This window comes from Prorops nasuta, unplaced genomic scaffold (genome assembly GCF_024137725.1).
Source record: "Prorops nasuta isolate Cenicafe-Biocafe unplaced genomic scaffold, Cenicafe_Pnas_1.2 PNAS00023, whole genome shotgun sequence".
NCBI classification, from domain to species: domain Eukaryota; kingdom Metazoa; phylum Arthropoda; class Insecta; order Hymenoptera; family Bethylidae; genus Prorops; species Prorops nasuta.
The window spans coordinates 3,635,186-3,654,982 of NW_027116820.1; the positions used below are offsets into that span (position 1 = coordinate 3,635,186).

Sequence of the window (19,797 nt, forward strand, 5' to 3'; positions counted from 1 at the left end):
TTCCTTATTTATTATAAAATCTAATAAGTTAACGGCTGCTTATAAATATTTTATCTTAATACATTCACATTTAGCGTATTCAGCTTTTATCATAGCTTACCGCGAAAAAGACATTTCTTAATTTCCTTCGGCTAGCTCGGCTTCTCTCGTTTAAGCTCGTTGGCTAAACGAGCGAAGAAGGAGCGCGAGAAAGAGAGGTCCGAGAAAAGTATTCCGCTCTCTTTCGTACTCGAAATGTACCGGAGCTATACGAAGGACACCGAAACATGCACTTACTGCAGTGATGGTATGCGTGCAACGTTCGAAGAGTCAGTAGTGGGGTGCTCTCACGGACGATTCAATAGTTCTACGTGTTAGTGAGTCTATGGAGGCAGAGTGGGGAAGCATTTTATACCCAGTCTGGCTTCACTGCCCCAAACTAGCTCGACAGCTGTGTAGCAGCAGCAACAGCAGCAGTTTTGACGCCTCATCGGCAAGTTTTGACGCCTCTACGGCAGCGCCTCCACGGCCATCCAACGAGCGCCTCCACCGGCGAACTCTTCTGGTGAACCACTTTGGTAAGTATCACCAACCACCCACCGCCTACCAAGAGGGGACTTCCCCTTGCGGTAATCTCCTCCCTCCTAAGGGAGATTTCGCCGGGGACTTCCCGGGAGGAATTAAACCCTCTCCTTCCCCTCCACACTGCCTCCGAGGACTACCTTGGACCCAGTGTTCCGAACCTCAATCCAGGGCTCTCGAAAGAGTCGGGTAGTGGAAGGGGTAGACTCACCTTAGGGGTTGGGGTGGCTCGGAGCCACTAGAGCTCTTGGAGGTGGAGGCTGAGGTGTAAGGGGACTTCCCCTTCCCTAAAACCACTTCTCCACATCCGCTTCCTACCGAGGCTGGGGACTTTACTGGGGAATACCCCAGGGAAAATTGTCTAGTCCGAGAGTTTTAAGTTCGCGTTCCTTTCTGGGGAGTTTTTAGTCTCTAGGGTTATTGGGAATCTTCGCCTACCGTAATTCCCTAGAATTTGACGACAACAAATTTTCTAGGAAGTCTATAATTAAGTATAGCGGTTCTTTTGTATATATTTTGTAAATTTTGTACAATATTATTTATTGAATAAATCACCTTTTTCCCGTTAAACTTTGTTTTGACAATTTTATTTCAAGAACAAAAAGCCTTCCCGTCTGACCACAGGTTCGGAGCCGACTTGGAACATTGTTTCGCACAGTCTAATTGAACAACGGCATTCAAGAACTGACTTTTTAAGCATTCAAAATCACTACTGCAAAATTTTTTTACAGTGCTTTTTCATGTATAGAAATACTTCTGAAAATGATGTTAAAAATGTGTCCGCCATGTCCTTAAATGGTTAACGTAAAACAAAAAGCGGTAATTGTATTATGTTAATCTTCCGTATTTTTTATTATTTTTCATAATCGATACTTATCAGTGTATGACTGAAAATAATATATCGCATAATGTTACCACCCAAACATGTTAAAAACTTGTAATTGAATTGGATGATTGAATGTTTGGATTTTGAACAATATATAATGCTTATTGCTTGAAAAAATAGGTATATAAAGTTGATCATTTGTCGGAGTGCTTGAAAAGCCCGCTCAAACTGTATCTTCAACCTTTTCCCCACTACATATCTGTTACTTCTTACGCTGTACAGTGGTGAAGTATTCTCCCTCCATTTTGGTCAATATGCCGTCTCTTATAACGCGAACATCCTCCTTGACAGCAGAAAAAAGGGAGGAAGCGAAGTGAGAAATGTTTCTTGTGTGGAGAAATTGAGAAGTTGAATTATTATATCTGTGCAGATTACAGAAAAGCAAAAAATCATCCGTTTTGGTTACAAATTTGCAGTATGCAGACCTTCTTCTTGAAACTTACAATTCACCTATTGACCGGAACGGCACACCATGTTACAGCAATTTCCATGAAATAAAATTAAAATTATCAGAAATGTTATCACCTGAGTAAGTTATATATTGGAATATGTAATAGAAAATAATAATTTTAAAGTGGAATGACACAAATGTGTTTAATAAAATAATGAAGAAATTATAACAATTTTTTAAATTCCGAAATAGCTTACAAAGGTAATAACATTATATACCTATTGAAATTACGAGCAAAACTTAGGATGTTGAGAAATTCAATAATTACAAGCCGGAAACAAATGTGACCGATAGTTTTAAATAGTATCACTATCAATATAAAGTTAATATGTAGATTCGTAATTTTTTCAAATATTATTATAATCAATTATATTTAAATTTATTTTCAATCTTTTTATCATGCACATATAACTTAACGAAACATGGTTCATGTAATGCGGTTTATATTACTAAAATAATTACACATTATATTGAATTTCGATGAACAATGCAATTGTAGAGTAATATAGGTTATGAAAGGTTGAAGGTTAGAAACCATGCATTATCCTTAATTATCAATAATGAAATGCCTTTTGATAATAGTGACTTCTTGGAAAATTACGCTGATTCTTGCGCAAACGAGAAAAACGAACAACTATTATTATAAACTAATTTTAAAATACCAGTAAATTTTTGAAAATTGTTTGGCAACACATCTTTTTACCCAATGAAATTAAGAAAATAATGATTGCTCGGCACGGAGCAAAACTACCGAAATGCTTTTTATAAACAATATATGCAGAAATGTACCTACAAAAATAAGTTTTCCAGTAATCCCCAATATCAGTGCAATCAATTGTTTTTTACAAGTCTCTAATCTGAAAAATTGTTGGAAAAATCACTTCATATAAGTATACATATTAATGAATTTGTTACAAAATTTAGATTCATTGAAGCATTTCGGCCTATTTTATTTATTAATAAGATGGCGGCATTGCTCTCTCATGAAAATAGCCCTCTTTTAATAATAATTTAATAGCCTAGAAGGATGTGAACCAAATATATTTGCTAAATTATTTGCTATGAATTGCTTTATAGTAATAGTTCTTTACATTTATAGTAATTGTAGGCTGAATTTTTAAATTTACTTTTTATTGATGTTTGGAATAAATATTAAATATAGTAAGGGAAGTCTGTAGCATTGTTTTATAAATGCCAAAGCAATTGTTTCATCCGTTTTTCGACCTATAATTTTTCCATTACTTTTTGTTCAAAATTATGGCCACTTTCAATATTATATATTTTCATCATGATAATTGCCATGAGTAGTGGTAGCTAGGCGGTTCCTGTGACACGCTGGTGAGGGGAGTGCGGGGGGGAAGTGTCTTAAGAGCTGGGGTATATCGGGTGATGAGGGGGAGTGCGGGTGTGCGAAGGAAGAGCCTTGGCTGTGGGGAGTGTGTGTGAGAGAGAGCGAGAGAGAGAGAGATCCCTCTCACCCTATCTTTCTCTCTTAGTCTCTCACCCCTCTCTCATCACCCTAGGGCCCGGATGGTTAGTTATCCTACGGGTCCACTAGTTCCCTAAGGCTTACCCCCTCTCCCATGACTCTTGGGCCCGGGTGGTTAGTTATCCTACGGGTCGACTAGTTTCCTAAGGGTTACCCCTCTCCCATCACCCTAGGGTCCGGATGGTTAGTTATCCTGACAGTTACCCAGAGAACTTTTTTCGTATCTTAGTTGGTGGAGAAAAAAGTTTCAATTTTCTCCACTAGGTGGCGATCACGAAAATTACTGGGGCAGCTACACCGCTAGGGGTCCTCACCATCTTACAGACTATCATTTTTTCTTAGGACTGCCCTCGGAGGGTCTTTTCTCCCTCCACATACTTATCCTAGACCCTCCCACTATTTTTCTAATATAGACCTGCCATTTAACTTGATTTTACATTTTTCCTTAAACATTGAGCACTTGGTAGATTTTTTCTTTTATGAGTTAGTAATAATCATAAAATGTTTTTTCATTTTTTTCTGTTTTTCTTTTTTTCTTTTTTTCTTTTACGCATTAAATTAATGGAAATAGGAGCAGGAGAAAAGAAAGAGACTTTTAAATAAAATTTATCATATAATTAAAAACGAACATGAAACTTATATAAAAACTAATACAATTGAAATTTATATAAAAACGAATATACAATAATATTTAGCCCATTCAGCTAATAACAGCTTCTAAAACATAAAAAAATTTATTAATATCAAGTAAATTGCGAACTTAATTTTTAATATTTACCTTTTATTTGTTTCCGCACCCACTTTGCGAAAACATCTACCTCCTGTTTCACACAGTGGATAGGCTTTTGTGTTTTTCGCGTAATTTTAATTTTATGCAGCTCACAATGAATAATGTCTGTTTTTATATATTCAATTAAGAAATCGAATTTTGGACAATTAAAATTTTCTAATTTGACATTATTAATATTCATTATATTTAATAAGTCACGTTCGAAGTGTCCACCTTTATATGCAAACATTGGTTGCACACTTATTCACATTCAATGATTTTTAGAAAATCATATATTTCATTTTGTGAATATCATTCATTTCCTGTATTTCCATATGCAATTCCGTGCACATTATTAAACACAAAAGATGCAGTTTTCAGGTCAGCAATACTTAAAGTGTTCATTGATTCACTAACTTTAAACGCACCATAATGTGTTAAATTAGAGTATATTGTAACCGGACAAAACTACGGTTTCGATCGGTTACATAGATTTTGATTTCCGCGCCGCCAGTAGTGCGGTGGCACAAGTGGGCGTGGGCCCGGACCTAAATCGATCAATGGATCGATGCGAAAAACTAGTTGCGCCGGCCCTGGGCGCGCCTGCGCCTTTCTTCTTTTCAGGACTCGAGCGAGGTGAACCCCGTTGCCTCGTGGCACTTTTTGAAAACCCTAGACACGAGTAGGTCCAGGCAAGGAATAAATAGAGGAAAGAGACAAAAGGAAAAAGGGGTAAAATAAAGGAAATAGAGAAGGAAAAAAAAGGATAAATAGAAATAAAGGACAAAGGAGAAAAGCCAAGGTAAGTGATAACACGTGTATTTATAACCTAACCTATAGGCGCCAGGATTACTCCTTTGGCTTGTTTGCTTTTCATAATTTATAAGAAAACCTCTTCTCTTGGCGGGGCATGGTGAGGGCTGTTGCTGATGGCAGAGAGGTTTTGTTGGGGGTGCAGAGTAGCATGTGAACCATATAGATGGTAAAATATGAATTCATGCTGCTGATGCCTATTTAGTGAAGGTGAATTATGATTAAGAAATCTGGCAGTGAATTAGCTAGCATGCTATAGGAAATAATCACCTAGTGGGACCCTCTCCCATCAGCAATAGGCTACGTAGCCTGTCAGGCAAAGGAAAAGAGAGGTACAAGACAAGTATCTGGGGCAAGCGAAGCCCAAATATTCTTCCCAGCAGGTCTTGAAAGATTATGTGCAAACAATCCAGTATAAGAAATAGTATTAACTGACAAGCCAGTCAGTAGTAAGGAAAATATACCACAGGAGCATTAGTCGAAAGGGATACCCATCAGAAGAATGAGCATTGGAGGGCTTACGCAGTGCCTACCAAAGGATAAAAGGGCAGTGCGAAGAGGAAAATAGACTGCGAAGAATCTTTTAGGACTCTGATGAGGCTAAACCACCAGCCTAAATTAACTATAATGTCCTGGAGGACATTGAGCATACAATCAGTCTCTTTAAGCTCTTAGTATAGAATTTTATAATTTAGCCTCATGTAAATTAGGCCTCTAGAGTAATTATATGAATGTTAAGGATCTATTAGTGATCCCTAAAATGGGAAGTTGTAAGATGTTCAAATGTATATAATGATTATAACTAGCCTTATTAGTGTAAAGTAGTATGCTTGAGAGGGGACTGTAATTTGAATATAAAGGAACTGTATAATAGATAGTAAAAGTTGGAATTTAATATTTACTCTAATACAATTGTACTTGTTAAATGCGTGGGCAGGACTCAAATCTAAGAGAACTCAAGCCGGGAAGGCCGCGGACTGGTCTATAATAAAATAGGCCTGGCGCCCAAAAATTTAAAAGTATTAAATCATAAAGTCCGTGTGCATTGTGCCTGTCTGGCGTTCACTCGCCTTTCCCTTAGTGAATATCCGCGATAGGTTACAATATATTTTTAATAGCCATTTCCTTGTACACTATCTTCTTATTAACGATAAATCCTTCCACATCTATTATGTGCGTGATATCTCTTAAATGATGCATAATGTCAGAGTACCTGAAAATTCTGTGACTAAAACTGAACTGAAGATTCTGTGGCTTAAACTGAACTGAAGACTACCCTACACGCTTCTCAAGATTTTTTAAATGCTGTAAGGGATGTGAAAAATTTGATCTGTGGTGGGAGGTGACTAACCAGACACTCTTAGAAACACCATTGGTCCAAAGAGAGAGAGAGAGAGAATATAGTTAAGGATAGTGGGAGAATTGAAATACTTGGTTTGAAGAGAAGGGGAAAACTTTAGAGAAACAAAAAAAGAATATATTTAAAATAAAGGCAAAGTGTAATAAATTTAGTATAAAAAACGCTAACATGATGATCCCAACGTTCGTCGATTTTCAAGGATTCCATTTAATTGATAAGACATTTATAGTTAAAGAATTTGCAGTTTTACAAGAACTAAAAGTGTATCATATTTTATTTTCACCCCCCTATCCACATACTTGGTTAAGTGAAGAGGAGAGAAAGAAAACAGAGTAAGTATATTTCATAAAAAACAATAACGAATTATTATTTTCAATGAATAAGGAATTTCTTTTTCAGTTCAATCTTTTTCAATTATCATGGCTTAAATTGGATGGATGGTTTTTCACCATATTATAAATATAAAGATATTATAAAAAAATATGTATATGAGGATACGGTTTTTGTAAAAGGGATGGAAAAGTTAAATTGGCTAAGGAGTAATTGTGATTTAGAAATTAGCAATGTAGTTGAATATGTGTGGGGAAATTGTAATTTAGAAGATGGTTTATATAATTCACAACTACCTATTTGCATGAATCATGAGGGTATATGCGCACTGAGAAATGTATATTATATGAAATATATGTATGAATCAAACATCTAGAATATATGTATATTTCAAATTTGAATGCATTCTTTTTACTTCAACGCGCAACCTGATCCGTAAAATATTTATATTACTGAAGTGTCTCGGAGACTGATTATTTGAAAGACTCTCCATCTAAGATTTTTCATTAGTTTCACGCTGATCATTTAAACGGAAAGAACTACGATGTCGCTTCTAAATAGAGTTTTAAATAGTCAGGATTAATATCGTGAGTGGGTACGTGATTGTCGTGATTACATTAAAAAATTGGGAGTTGCTAGCCACAATGCACGTATAGGGGCAAGGCAGAAAATTTTTACGGAAGTTGCTCAGATGGTAACCGGCCAATTGGCCTAAAAATTTTTTGGTCAGGCGCATCGCCTCTATATAATCGCATGAATATGACTGAACTTCGCGCAGCTCTTAAATGCCTCTGGTGGAGAATATTGGAACTAAATGTTCCAATCCGGCAACATTGGTCTAAACTGTCAGATTTCATGTTGTCATTAATTGTTTGTGTGTCAGGTTAGTAATAATTATTTATTTAATTATAAATTTGTATTTTAAGAAAATGATGCTTTGTAGAACATTTTTGTTTCAGATTTCTTGTAAATTCATCGTTATTCATGGAAATAGTATGACAAGAAGGAAAAGATAAGTGATATAAGATTACGGTGAAGTATTAATTATCATTTCATTTACATGGTAAATATTGAAATAATCTCTCATCTCATTTAGAATACACGTTAAGAAGTAAAGGATACAAATAGCATTATTGTGGTAATGATAAAAGAGTTATATTTCTCCGCTTATAAACTTTAGTAGAAAATATCTACTATAAAGTGGAAAGAGAAGCATCGTTCCATGAAAGAAAATCTATAAAGCGACTTGCCACACACACAGATATGGATGAAAGTGAGGATTTAATGTATGAAACATTTAACCGAGTGAGTATAAGAATTGGTTATTATTAATAAACTAGCAAAATTTAATTGTATTAAAGTATATTTATTTGTAGTGTTTGTATGGTACAAGACACTAGAGGACAGCGGAGAACATATGCTCTTCGATACAGTGATCACATGTAGCATTTGGGGTACATGTCTACAGATGTCACAATTTAACTTCTGCGGTTACTGCATCTAGCCTCTTCGCTGTTTGCATCAAAGATTTTTTGGTTCATCTTTGCCAGAATGTTAAATTGATGAGGATGGCAGGATAAATGAGCCACTATTGATTTTGCAGTTTTCAGGTATACTTTAAAATTATCCTGTTATTATTTTTCTTTTACTTTATAAAAGAATTGTAGTCTATTTCATCCGTCAAATGACATCAATTTCTTATTTTAACTTGCCTGTAATTTCATTTATATAGAAAATCAAATTTAAGGAAAGTAAAAAGGAACATTATTCTGCATATACCGAAAAATGAAGATCAACCGCATGATTTCTCTCCTAACGTCACCCTGCTGAGTTCAGTTCAAAGATTTGCACAATTATGACAGTTGGACTCAAGTACGGAAAAACCTTTGACACTGACAAATCAGGCAGCTAAATATCTATAACAAAATTGAGCAATAGAGATTGCAATAATTTAAGTTGCTGGTAATATACAACTATGTGCACTACTTATAATTAATTAAGGGATTTTCAATTAATCAATTTTTCTGAACTGATAAGATACATGAAGTTAAAATAATGATGTTAAGGATGCGTCTAATATTTTTAATATGTATATTTCGATTGTATAAATATAAATTATTTTATTAATAATTAATACATGTTAATACATTGTTTGATAAAAGTTTATCAATGCATGTATTTCTTAATTTGAAGCATTTTTCATAACACAGTATTTATAAGAAATTTTGTAAATACATAATAAATAGTAAAGTTCTTGTATATAATACAGAATTATTTTATTTGAAAACTTAAATAGTATCCTATATTCTTTTTTTGTCAAAGTTTGCAGGCTAATCTTATACCCATATAAGGTCGTATAGGAAACTAGAGGCAGAAAAATGGAACCATCATCTCATATTTATATGAATAATAATTATCACTAAGATAATGTTCATGAATGCGCCTGGTAATCAATAATATAATAATAAACTAGGTTATAATAGAACACTTTTCCAGTAAATGCAAAACGTCTTAAGTTTGATTCTAACTGATTTTTTTTGTACGGATAATTACATGTTTGAATATTGCCATTAACATCAGAATTAATAATAAATATATTCCAAAACCTTAACAAAATAAAATAAGGCTACCACCCTTGTTAAAATACTAGATAAGATATAATAGCAAATTTGTTTGATTATATTCAATGGTATTTGTGAACCCCGAAAATGTCAACTTTAATCATTAAATCATAAAATATTGTTACATACACAGTCTATCTGATCTTGAGAAGTGAATGTTGTATCTTCATTTAAAATGATGGGATTTCTTAAAATTCAATTAAAATGTTACTTTTTCTATCAATTTTAACAAGCGTAATCAAGTACAAATGGAACTCGAATTTGTGGCTAGGCAAGCATTTACGTTACTACCTTCAGTTATTTATTCATTTATAAAATCAGAAAAAAAGCCCCTTCTTAAATTGGTGAAATTGCTGAACTAATTATAAACACACACAACCAAACGCTATCTAAAGCCCTTTGACATTTCAGAAAGATTTTCCCTTTTTTTAGAGAGTATTGTATTATTTTACAAAATGAAGAAAAGAAATGTATTGTTTTTACGAAGAGTTACGATTTTCAAAGCAGTTTTTACACCTTTAAATATTTGCTAAAAAGCATACTCTATGTACCTTTTATAGCATTGTCTGATATATAATAGGTCTGGCTACTGGACGAGCAATATTTACAGAGTCTGATGATAATATGATTATTCTTTGTAGTTTTTTTACGAATAAATGTTTGTTTAAAAAAATGGGAAACTACTGGAGATTTCATTTCCATTTTTGTAGGTTTTAATTTTATGGTATGATATTTGAAATTCATTTCACGCTAATTTAAACTAACTTCTAGTTTATTTGCGAAAGAAAGAAAAATTTTAACTTTAAATATGAAATGATTTAGTACATAATTAATAATGTTGAGAAAGCAGTAGTTTTATTTTGACTAGCTAATAGACATTAATGTGCGAAATCTATGTTTGTCTTGCAGAAAAGCTAAAACATAAGTCCTGTACATAGTTATAGGAATAATAGTAAAGTTAAGAACAAAGATAAAAACAAAAAAGGATAGCAATGACTTGCTTAATAATTTCGACAGAAAGCTTTATCGGCACCTTTCATGCTTTTGCGGTAACATATCAAAGAAGCTGCGCTGCACTTCTTATAAGCTTCACCGGCATAAATGAAAAGAAGCGATTCGTAAGTAAACAATATCCAGGACGAACTAAATAATACAGTAAAAGCATAGAGCTCAGTTTCAATCTGATATTCGTGAGGTGCTCGTCGATTAAAAGTGTCAAAATGTCTTCTGCAAATTTAGTGTTTCCAGATGGATTTTCGTATCACAAAGTGAGAAGTTACGAACGAAAAAATGGTACTTCCATAATGTAAGTGTAATATATAGACTATAAATCATACATATGGGTTCATCTGAATTAAAATCACCTGAATTTTAAAATTGTTTATCTGTGGTTCAAAAATTGGTACAGAGGTCTACTCTTCGTCGGACTCAAAAAGTTCAGCAAAAGTCTTTAAAAAGGTATGTGCAGGTTAAACAATATTTTGTATTACCTCATTAATGAATACAAATTTACAGTAAAAATTTATAGTAAAAATTCAAAATATTTTTCATTTTTAAAATTACATTTATCATTGACAGTTATAATTAAATTAGAATATTTTATATAATGGATCCTTGAGAATTTTTCAAAATTTATTTTTGTAACATAGAAGATATATCTATATTTATTATTTAAAAAAGCTGTTACTATTTCAAAACAAAAAGGTAAATTTTTACACTTAAAGAAAAGTTAGAAGTTTCTAATATTTGAGAATATTCTATAATACACAGGCATTATGTACGTACACCGGTTGTATAATAAATTACTGAAATTGATGTGTCACTTTTGGAAGAGTGAATAATATATTATTTTGAAAGAGCTGTAACTTTCTAAAAAGAATAATTGTATCATCATCTTTCTATAAATTGAAGCATAACATTTTCACTTATAAATTAATTTTATTTTTTATATTTTGTTATTCTTAGCTCCAGCAGCATAAAAAAAACTGATGCAGCATTTGTATTTTTGAAAATACCAAATATTGCACGAACTTCGGAGTCTTCTTGTGTTTTTCGGTTCATATTTAAAACATTGAGTTATATAATTTAGACTTTTCCGTACTATGTAAGACCAATAAGAAGAGCCCGCTGCAATTTTTGTCACAGAGTTAGTGCATATTCTGTGAACCCTTTGCATTTATCTCCGGTTTATCTGCAAATTTTATTTTTACTCGAAGGAATCAATATAATTTTAATTGGAAACAAACGTTTTTAAATGTGAGATTTTCCTCGTAACCAAGAAAAATGTGAAACTTCTGCGATCTATTTTCATGAACATATAAAATGAGTTTATTCTTTTTTTTGGGCAAATTTACTTTATTGATACTAGATTAACAGTATGTAAAAGTGATGTAATGATATTATCAGGAAAATTGAATTTTAATCTAAATAAAGAATATATTTTCCTCAACAATTTAGAAAAAGAAGACTATCAGTTTGCACTTTTTTCACAAAGTTAAAACGTATCAGTGTTACTTTTACATTTTTCATTAATGAAGGATGACAGAGCGCTCGTACGACCCTTCTAAAAAGTAACATAGTGTTGCATTTTGAAACGAACAAAGAAGTTTCTATATATAGGATTTGACTATTTAAACACCCCGAACCATAGATGTAATTAGACATGTATTTCCTTAATTATAAGAGACATTAATTATTGACATAAAACGTTTTCGAACCACTTTAATAATTATTTTCATAAATGTGTGTGTCTTATAAAATTGTTGATAATTTCAGTAATTACGGAGATACGTGTTTCTTCTTACATCTATGTTCTAGAAGTTTTAACGATCAGTCTCTATTGATTAACTGTATATTTTACGCTTTTGTTTGAAGCCGGAATAATTTTTTTTCTCAGTAGAAAATTCAGTGTTTTTAATAGAACCTCTAATTTTGTATTGCATATTGTTGTAGATCATATGCAGAGAATTCCAAAACATTCTTTTCATTCTTTTTAATTCCAACCAGTCATTTACGAGATATTTAAATTTGAAATTGTATCAACTGTGGTTTAGCTGAAGTAGTGTGCGTGGCCGCTACTTTTACCTCGACCTTCTTCTATTTGGTTTCCGAAAATTTGAAGATAATGAGACTTTAGCTAATAAGGTCTCTTTTTCTTAACAATACCCGAAGTTAGATCGATAAAGGTTCATTTTTACGTACGTACATATTCGCTCGTTTACGAATAATTTCAAATCTTAATATCTCATGAACGATCAGATGAAATAAAAAATTGTAAAGAAAGTTTGGAAAGCTTTTGAGATAAGTTGCAAGAATATACAATTTTTAAAGAAGGGGTTTCATTAAAACAAGTTAATAAGTCTCTTACTAAAAAAATTATTTCCAATTTGGAGCAAAAGTAGAAAATATATTCATTTGATAGAGCGTATTCGGTAAACATAGAAACGGGTAAGCACACCTTGATTTCAAAACTTCTTTACTTTTTAAAAGAGTATACTTTGGGTGCTACATTAAACATGTTTCCTTAAACGCTGTAAAGGATCTAGCCGGAATTAGGGTAAAAAATGCTCCTAAAGATTTTCAATTCTTACATATGGGATCTCAATTTGCATAAATAGAAAACTATTTTTCCAAAGTTTGAAGTCCTGATGTCATCAATGTCGGCTGTAATCACGAAAAATGTGTTTTTCGGCATTTATCGATTATCACCTAAACGGCTGGTCTTACAGTGGGCAGACAAGTGGAGGATATAAAAATTAGTAAAATACATCGTATTATGTACATTTAGAATGGTTGCGTTATGTGACCTTGCTTTCATTTAAAAAATAAAATTTAAAATCGCTGCCATTTCTACATTCTTAGAGGTGGTATAATGATTTTTTTGTACATAATCTACCTACTCATCTAGTAATTCTCAAATTATTTCTGATTTTTTGAGCTGGTACGATGTTCTCAAAAAAATTTAAATACTTTTTAATACGAAAATCAAGATGATTACCATCTTTATCGAATTAATTTATGTAGAAAATTGTTAAATTACTTTGTACAAATAATTTCCCATACATTAACGAAACTATACAAATATTTAATTGTAAGGTAGTATTTTGATTGGATCCAGTCTTTAAGTTTATATTTACATAAAAATTATTTATACAAAGTAATTTAACAATTTTCTACAAAAATTAATTGAGTAAAGATGGTAATCATCTTGATTTTCGTATTAAAAAGTATTTAAATTTTTTTGAGAACATCGTACCAGCTCAAAAAATCAGAAATAATTGAAGAATTACTAGACGAGTAGGTAGATTATGTACAAAAAAAATCATTATACCACCTCTAAGAATGTAAAAATGGCAGCGATTTTAAATTATATTTTTTAAATGAAAGCAAGGTCACATAACGCAACCATTCAAAATGTACATAATACGATGTATTTTACTAATTTTTATATCCTCCACTTGTCTGCCCACTGTAAGACCAGCCGTTTAGGAGATAATCGATAAAAGCCGAAAAACACATTTTTCGTGATTACAGCCGACATTGATGACATCAGGACTTCAAACTTTGGAAAAATAGTTTTCTATTTATGCAAATTGAGATACCATATGTAAGAATTGAAAAGCTTTAGGGGCATTTTTGACCCTAATTCCGGCTAGACCCTTTGTAAGAAGTTGTAGAGCTTATTTTAAATCTTGCAACAACAGCATACGAAAAAATATTTTACGTTTTGATAAAACTATAAGGCACTTAAACCGCTCCAGAACATGGATGCAAAGATGACGCGTATCTCTTTCACTATAAGAGATATTCAATTTTCGCATATGACCTTTTTGAAAGCAAATAAAAAGAGGCTTCGAAAAGGTCCTGAGTAAAAATTGAATATCTTTCATAGTTAAAGAGATAGGCGTCTTTTTGCATCCACGTTTTGGGGCGGCTTAACGGGATCCCTCACACGAGCTTCACCGACAGTACAAGTCAATAAACAATTCGTTTAATAAAAGTCAAATGCGAAGCAAATTGCAAAAACGGGCTTCTTTATGACAAGGTGCCAATTCTAACGAGTCAATCGAGCTTAAAAAAACTCAAATCGGATGAAGAATAACGCTGTACCACTGTCCCGCGTTCTTGAAGTGGAAATAACCAAAAGTAACCTCTTTTCAAGAACGCGACACAATGGTACAGCGTTATTTTTCAACTAATTTGAGTGTTTTTAAGTTCATTTGACTCGTTAGGACTGGTACATTGTCCAACAAACGCCCGATTGTTAAATTTGCTTCGCATTTGAATTTTATTAGACTAATTGTTTATTGACTTGTACTGTCGATAAAGAAGGCGTGAGGGATCCCGTTAAGTACCTCACCCTGTATAGTTAGTTTGTTAGAATAGTGAGGTAATTATTGTTCCGTCATTTTGTTCTAAACAGTTTTTACTCATTAATGATGTTATAAAAATATTGAATTAGTTTATAACGCATACTCTTTCAAAAACCCTGAAATAAGATTTTGAGTGAGACCAAGAAAACCTGTACTATTTTTAAAACTATACATAGAAAATTTTAACTTTAAATTAATTTTCAATCAGTTAAATTCTTATAATACTTTTGTATGGAAAAAAACAGAAGTTTTAATATTACAATTGTTTAGATGTTTTAGATGTGCTTTGAAGAACAGTTGCCCTGGTAGAGCAAAAATTATTAAAGCACAAACATGTTTAGACAAATTTATAACAAGCAAAGCGCACAATCATATAGTTGACGAGACAAAAATCAAAATTAAACTTTTTAAAAAGGAAGTAAAAGATTTCGCGCAATCATCAAAAATAATGCCGTCAACCTCAACGAGAGAGATTTATAATAATTGCGCTATACAGTAAGCAATACAAATTTCAAATTGAAGATTATTATATTTATAAATTACTTTTAATCATATAAGTAATCATACGTTCTCTTACCTCCATAGAAATCCTACAGCAGCCAAAATCACTCCTTTTAGAACGGTCGACAGGTCCATTAGGAAATGGAAAGGAAAAAAATATCCGAAACTGGATCTAACTCTGCAAAATTTAGACGGAGTTCTAAACTCTACTAAATACAAGAAATTTTTATATTTTAAAGTTGGCAGTGAAAAACATAAATTTACTGTATTAGGATATCAAGAGGATGATATTAGTTTTGTAATTATATTTGACAAAAAACTGATCAAAGCTTTAAAAAATTTTAACAGAGTATATGTAGATGGTACATTTGAAACCACGCCTAAAATAATAAACGTCTATCAAGTGGTTGCAATAATGACTGAACACAACGGAAAGGTAAAGTTTTTATTTTCTTTCCTTTAGATATAGTTACTATAGAAATTGGTAAGTGTATGGGGAGAAACTTTTATCTTGTGATACTCTTTTCATAAATTAATAGAACTTTCAAAAATAGCTAATTAAGATTCTTTCGTGTATTGACTTTAGGCATGCATGGACTACTTGTCTTTTAAATATCATAGGCTCATTTTTATATGTTTGTTTTATTTGAAGAATAAGAAAACTTAACAATAATCCTAATGTATGGTCGAATATACGGAAACTTTACGTTTAAGTTTGTATTAATATTTACTTATATAACTTTAGTAGGGGAGACCGGGGCTAAGTCGGCGTTTCTTTGAGCATACAATTTTCTGTATTATAATTATTAAAAAAAAACGTTTATCCGTACTAAGAATAACGATATTGTCTTAAATCAAGTGAAATGTCGTTAGTAATAGACTATATAGAAAATATTTCAATAATATTATACAGATAGGATCTCATTTTACTTCCAAGTACAGACTTTGCTCCAAGGCCGAATTAACCTCTGTCTCCCCTAATACAAACTGTACGTATAAAACTTGCAGCACTTTCCGTTGTACAAGGAAGTCCAAAGAACAGAGCTGTTTCCTATTCCAATTCTTTCATATTTTTTAATTTACAGGCAATTCCGTTTATTTGGGCGTTGGCAAATAAGAAAACAGGAAAATTGTATGATAAGTTATTTTATTTCATACAAATGAAAGTTATACATTTGTGCCCAAAAATTATACACGTTGATTTTGAAAAAGGATTGCAGAATGCTCTAATAAGTAATTTCCCACAAGCACAGTTAGTTGGGTGTTACTTTCATTATGTATATGTATGTAAACTTTTTTTATTTAACTAAAATCGAAATAATATTTGAAGTATTCTCAATCAAAAAGGTCATCCCATCTTCATACTTCAATTTTTTAGATAAAATGCTTTTTTTGGTTATAAATTTTCGTTGTAATATCTATTTTGAATGCCATATCGTCTTTTTGAAACTTCATAATAACCGACCCAGATTCAATACTGGAATGAACGACTGCATAATATTTCCTCTACCATTATGCAAGTTTTATTTCAAACAGTAGATTGGAGATGCAGCGGCTCTCTGGAAGAGAATACATCATATATTTATGAACGTGTATATTACTTATTCACTAATAACTAGTGCGCATTCATGTAACCTATTTTTTCGTTAATTGTTTCGGTTGAAATTAAAAAATGTTGTGATTCAAAATGTAGGGTTTGTTAAATCTCATCTATTCAAGAGTAATGATTTTTCGAAATATTATAATTCAGTTATCTTAAGTAATTTTTTAATAACGATCGCATCATTTCTACCGATTCAATTTAGGTTTGTGACATATTATATTGTTTGTTTAATAATCTTTCATTGAAGATTGCAAATAATATAATTGATATATATATATATATAATTAAAAAGAGTTTTAACATATAATATTTTAAAATATGAAACTATTCCTCAGCCCTTGCCACATCCATCGTTGTCTCCTCATCCTCCTCCTCCTGCTCCTCCTCCTCCTGCTCCTCCTCCTCTTCCTGCGGAATTATCCCTGCCTCTATCTCAATCATTCTGATACCTCTCATTAACATTTGCATACAGCGTGTTACTGTAAAAAATCATCAGATTTTAGAAAAATGTATGATGCGATCTCATTCATAATAACTTACTATTTTCATACTCCATTCCATCCGTCTCGATTGTTTCTTCATTTACCGCTCGTGATAAATTTTGCATAATTTCATCTATTATTCTTGTAATTATAGGAATTACTGGAGAATTCTCTCTATACGCTAGATTAATAATCACTTGATAATGCATATTTTTTCACTTTATATTTATCGACAGCTTGTATAAGAAAAAAGGAATCTGTATCCAAGGTTCAAGAAAGGTATAATGTGAAATTAAAAGAAGGACCCATAGGAGGAAAATAGTAGGTGGGTCTATAATGGGTATGTGGAGGGAAAAAGACCCTTCAATAGCGTAGAGGTCGTTTGAGAGGGGAGAAAAATGGTTAGAGAGTATTAGGGAAGTTTTCAAGAAGAACATTGACTTTAGTTTTAAACAAAATTTTAATAGATTCACTTGTTTCATTATTTACAAGTTGTAACATTATATCTCATTCAATTAAATTTTTGTTAACATATAATATATGAATCTATTCCTCTTCTTCCTCCGATCACGTATACGAATCGTCAATCGTATGTCCTCCTTCCTCAATTTCCCTGATACGTCTTAAAAACATTTGTAAGAAGCATAACACTGTTGATAAAAACAAAAAAATTAGAAGATTTTCAAAAAAAAAAAAAAATGTTTAATGTGGTCATCTATAATAACTTACCATCTATATCCAACACATCTTCTGGCCCTCACTCACTTATTTCAAAGAAATTCAAATGAAACAATTCAATCATTTCCTGTATTATACTATCCGTAGGACGTCCTAAAATAATAGCAATGCTAACTTTCATATTTTTTCAATTATTACTAACTTGTGTAAAAGAAAAAAATCTACCTAGTGCTCAAGGTTTAAGAAAATTTGAAATCAAGTTAAATGGCGGGTCTATAGTAGGAAAATAGTGGGAGGGTCTAAGATAAGTATGTGGGGGAGAAAAGAGCCTCCGAGGGTAGGTCTAAGAAAAAAAAATGGCAGTCCGTAAGATGCTGAGGACCCCCCTAGCGGTGTAGCTGTTCCCCGTAATTTTCGTGATCGCCACCTAGTGGAGAAAATTGGAACTTTTTCCTCCACTAACTAAAATACAAAAAAAAAGTTATCTGGGTAACTGCCAGGATAACTAAACATCCGGGCCCTAGGGTGATGGGAGAGGGGTAACCCTTAGGGAACTAGTGGACCCGTAGGATAACTAACCATCCGGGTCCTAGGGTCATGGGAGAGGGGGTAAGCTTTAGGGAACTAGTGGACCCGTAGGATAATTAACCATCCGGGCCATAGGCTGATGGGAGAGGGGTGAGAGACTAAGAGAGAAAGAGAGGGTGAGAGGGATCTCTCTCTCTCTCTCTCTCTCTCACCCCCCACAGCCAAAGCATTTCCTCCGCACACCCGCAACCTCCTCATCATCCCAATGAACACTAGCTCTTAAGAAGACACTTCCCCCCCGCACACCCGCACTCCCCCTCATCACCTAATATACCCCAGCTCTTAAGACACTTCCCCCCGCACACCCGCACCCCCCTCACCACCATGTCACAGGAACCCCCTAGCTACCACTACTGATGTATATACAACCCACAAAAAACAGACTTCGCCTGTAAAAAAAAGACGGCAAGTACATAAATCGTCCATCGTAAACAATATAGTGAAATAAAATATTCCAATTAAAAAAATTAATGAAATCCAAATGCTAGGCAAGTATTTATTTTTACTGTGGGAAAAATTAAAATTTCGAAAAAGAAATAGTAACATAAACAAGTTACTTGCCGGGGGCCCTTTGTGTGCAATGACATTAAGTAGCTACATTTTGGAATTAGGAGAAGCAACGCTTTTATTGTAAGAAAGTGACTTACATATGAAAATTACGGGCCCCCGGCAAGTAACTTGTTTATGATACTATTTCTTTTTCGAAATTTTAATTTTTCCCACAGTAAAAATAAATACTTGCCTAGCATTTGTTTCATTAATTTTTTTAATTGTAATATTTTATTTCACTATATTGTTTACGATGGACGATTTATGTACTTGCCGTCTTTTTTTTACAGGCGAAGTCTGTTTTTTGTGGGATCTCATAATGTTTTTTTCATAATTAATAAAAGCGTAGATAGTTAAGTGTAAATGGTTATTTTAACTAAAAATTTGTTCTATTATTCGTTATAAATATCATTTTACTTAATTAAACTCAATCATCACATTTAATACTTAAATTAAATGGAAAACAGTAATTTTACTATAATTCAAATTGCTATAGTCTAATAACACGAAATATATTGTGAGTGCACAATCTATTAAAAATTAATTTTTGAAAAGATATAGATAACACAACGTGATATCTGTGAATTGCATGAACCAATTTTGATATTCATGGTCTCAAATGAAAACTTGTTCAAAACCAATTTAAGAAAAGCTTTACTTAAATCATGACAATCGATATTTACGGTGATAAATCGGTTTGATATAATTGGGACGACTAATCTAACTATATAAGAAACATAGTGT

The 19,797-nt window shown here is 32.6% G+C and overlaps 1 long non-coding RNA gene across 2 annotated transcripts; it reads left to right on the forward strand.

The window, feature by feature from the left end:
• The first annotated feature begins 7,469 nt into the window (after window positions 1-7,469).
• On the forward strand, window positions 7,470-8,895 carry LOC136781558 (uncharacterized). 2 transcript variants are annotated; one of them, XR_010823945.1, is made up of 4 exons: window positions 7,470-7,542; window positions 7,619-7,964; window positions 8,036-8,269; window positions 8,392-8,895. It is a non-coding gene; the product is annotated as an uncharacterized lncRNA (long non-coding RNA). The 2 variants fall into 2 exon arrangements; XR_010823944.1 differs by having other exon boundaries at window positions 7,506-7,964.
• Window positions 8,896-19,797: the final 10,902 nt, after the last annotated feature.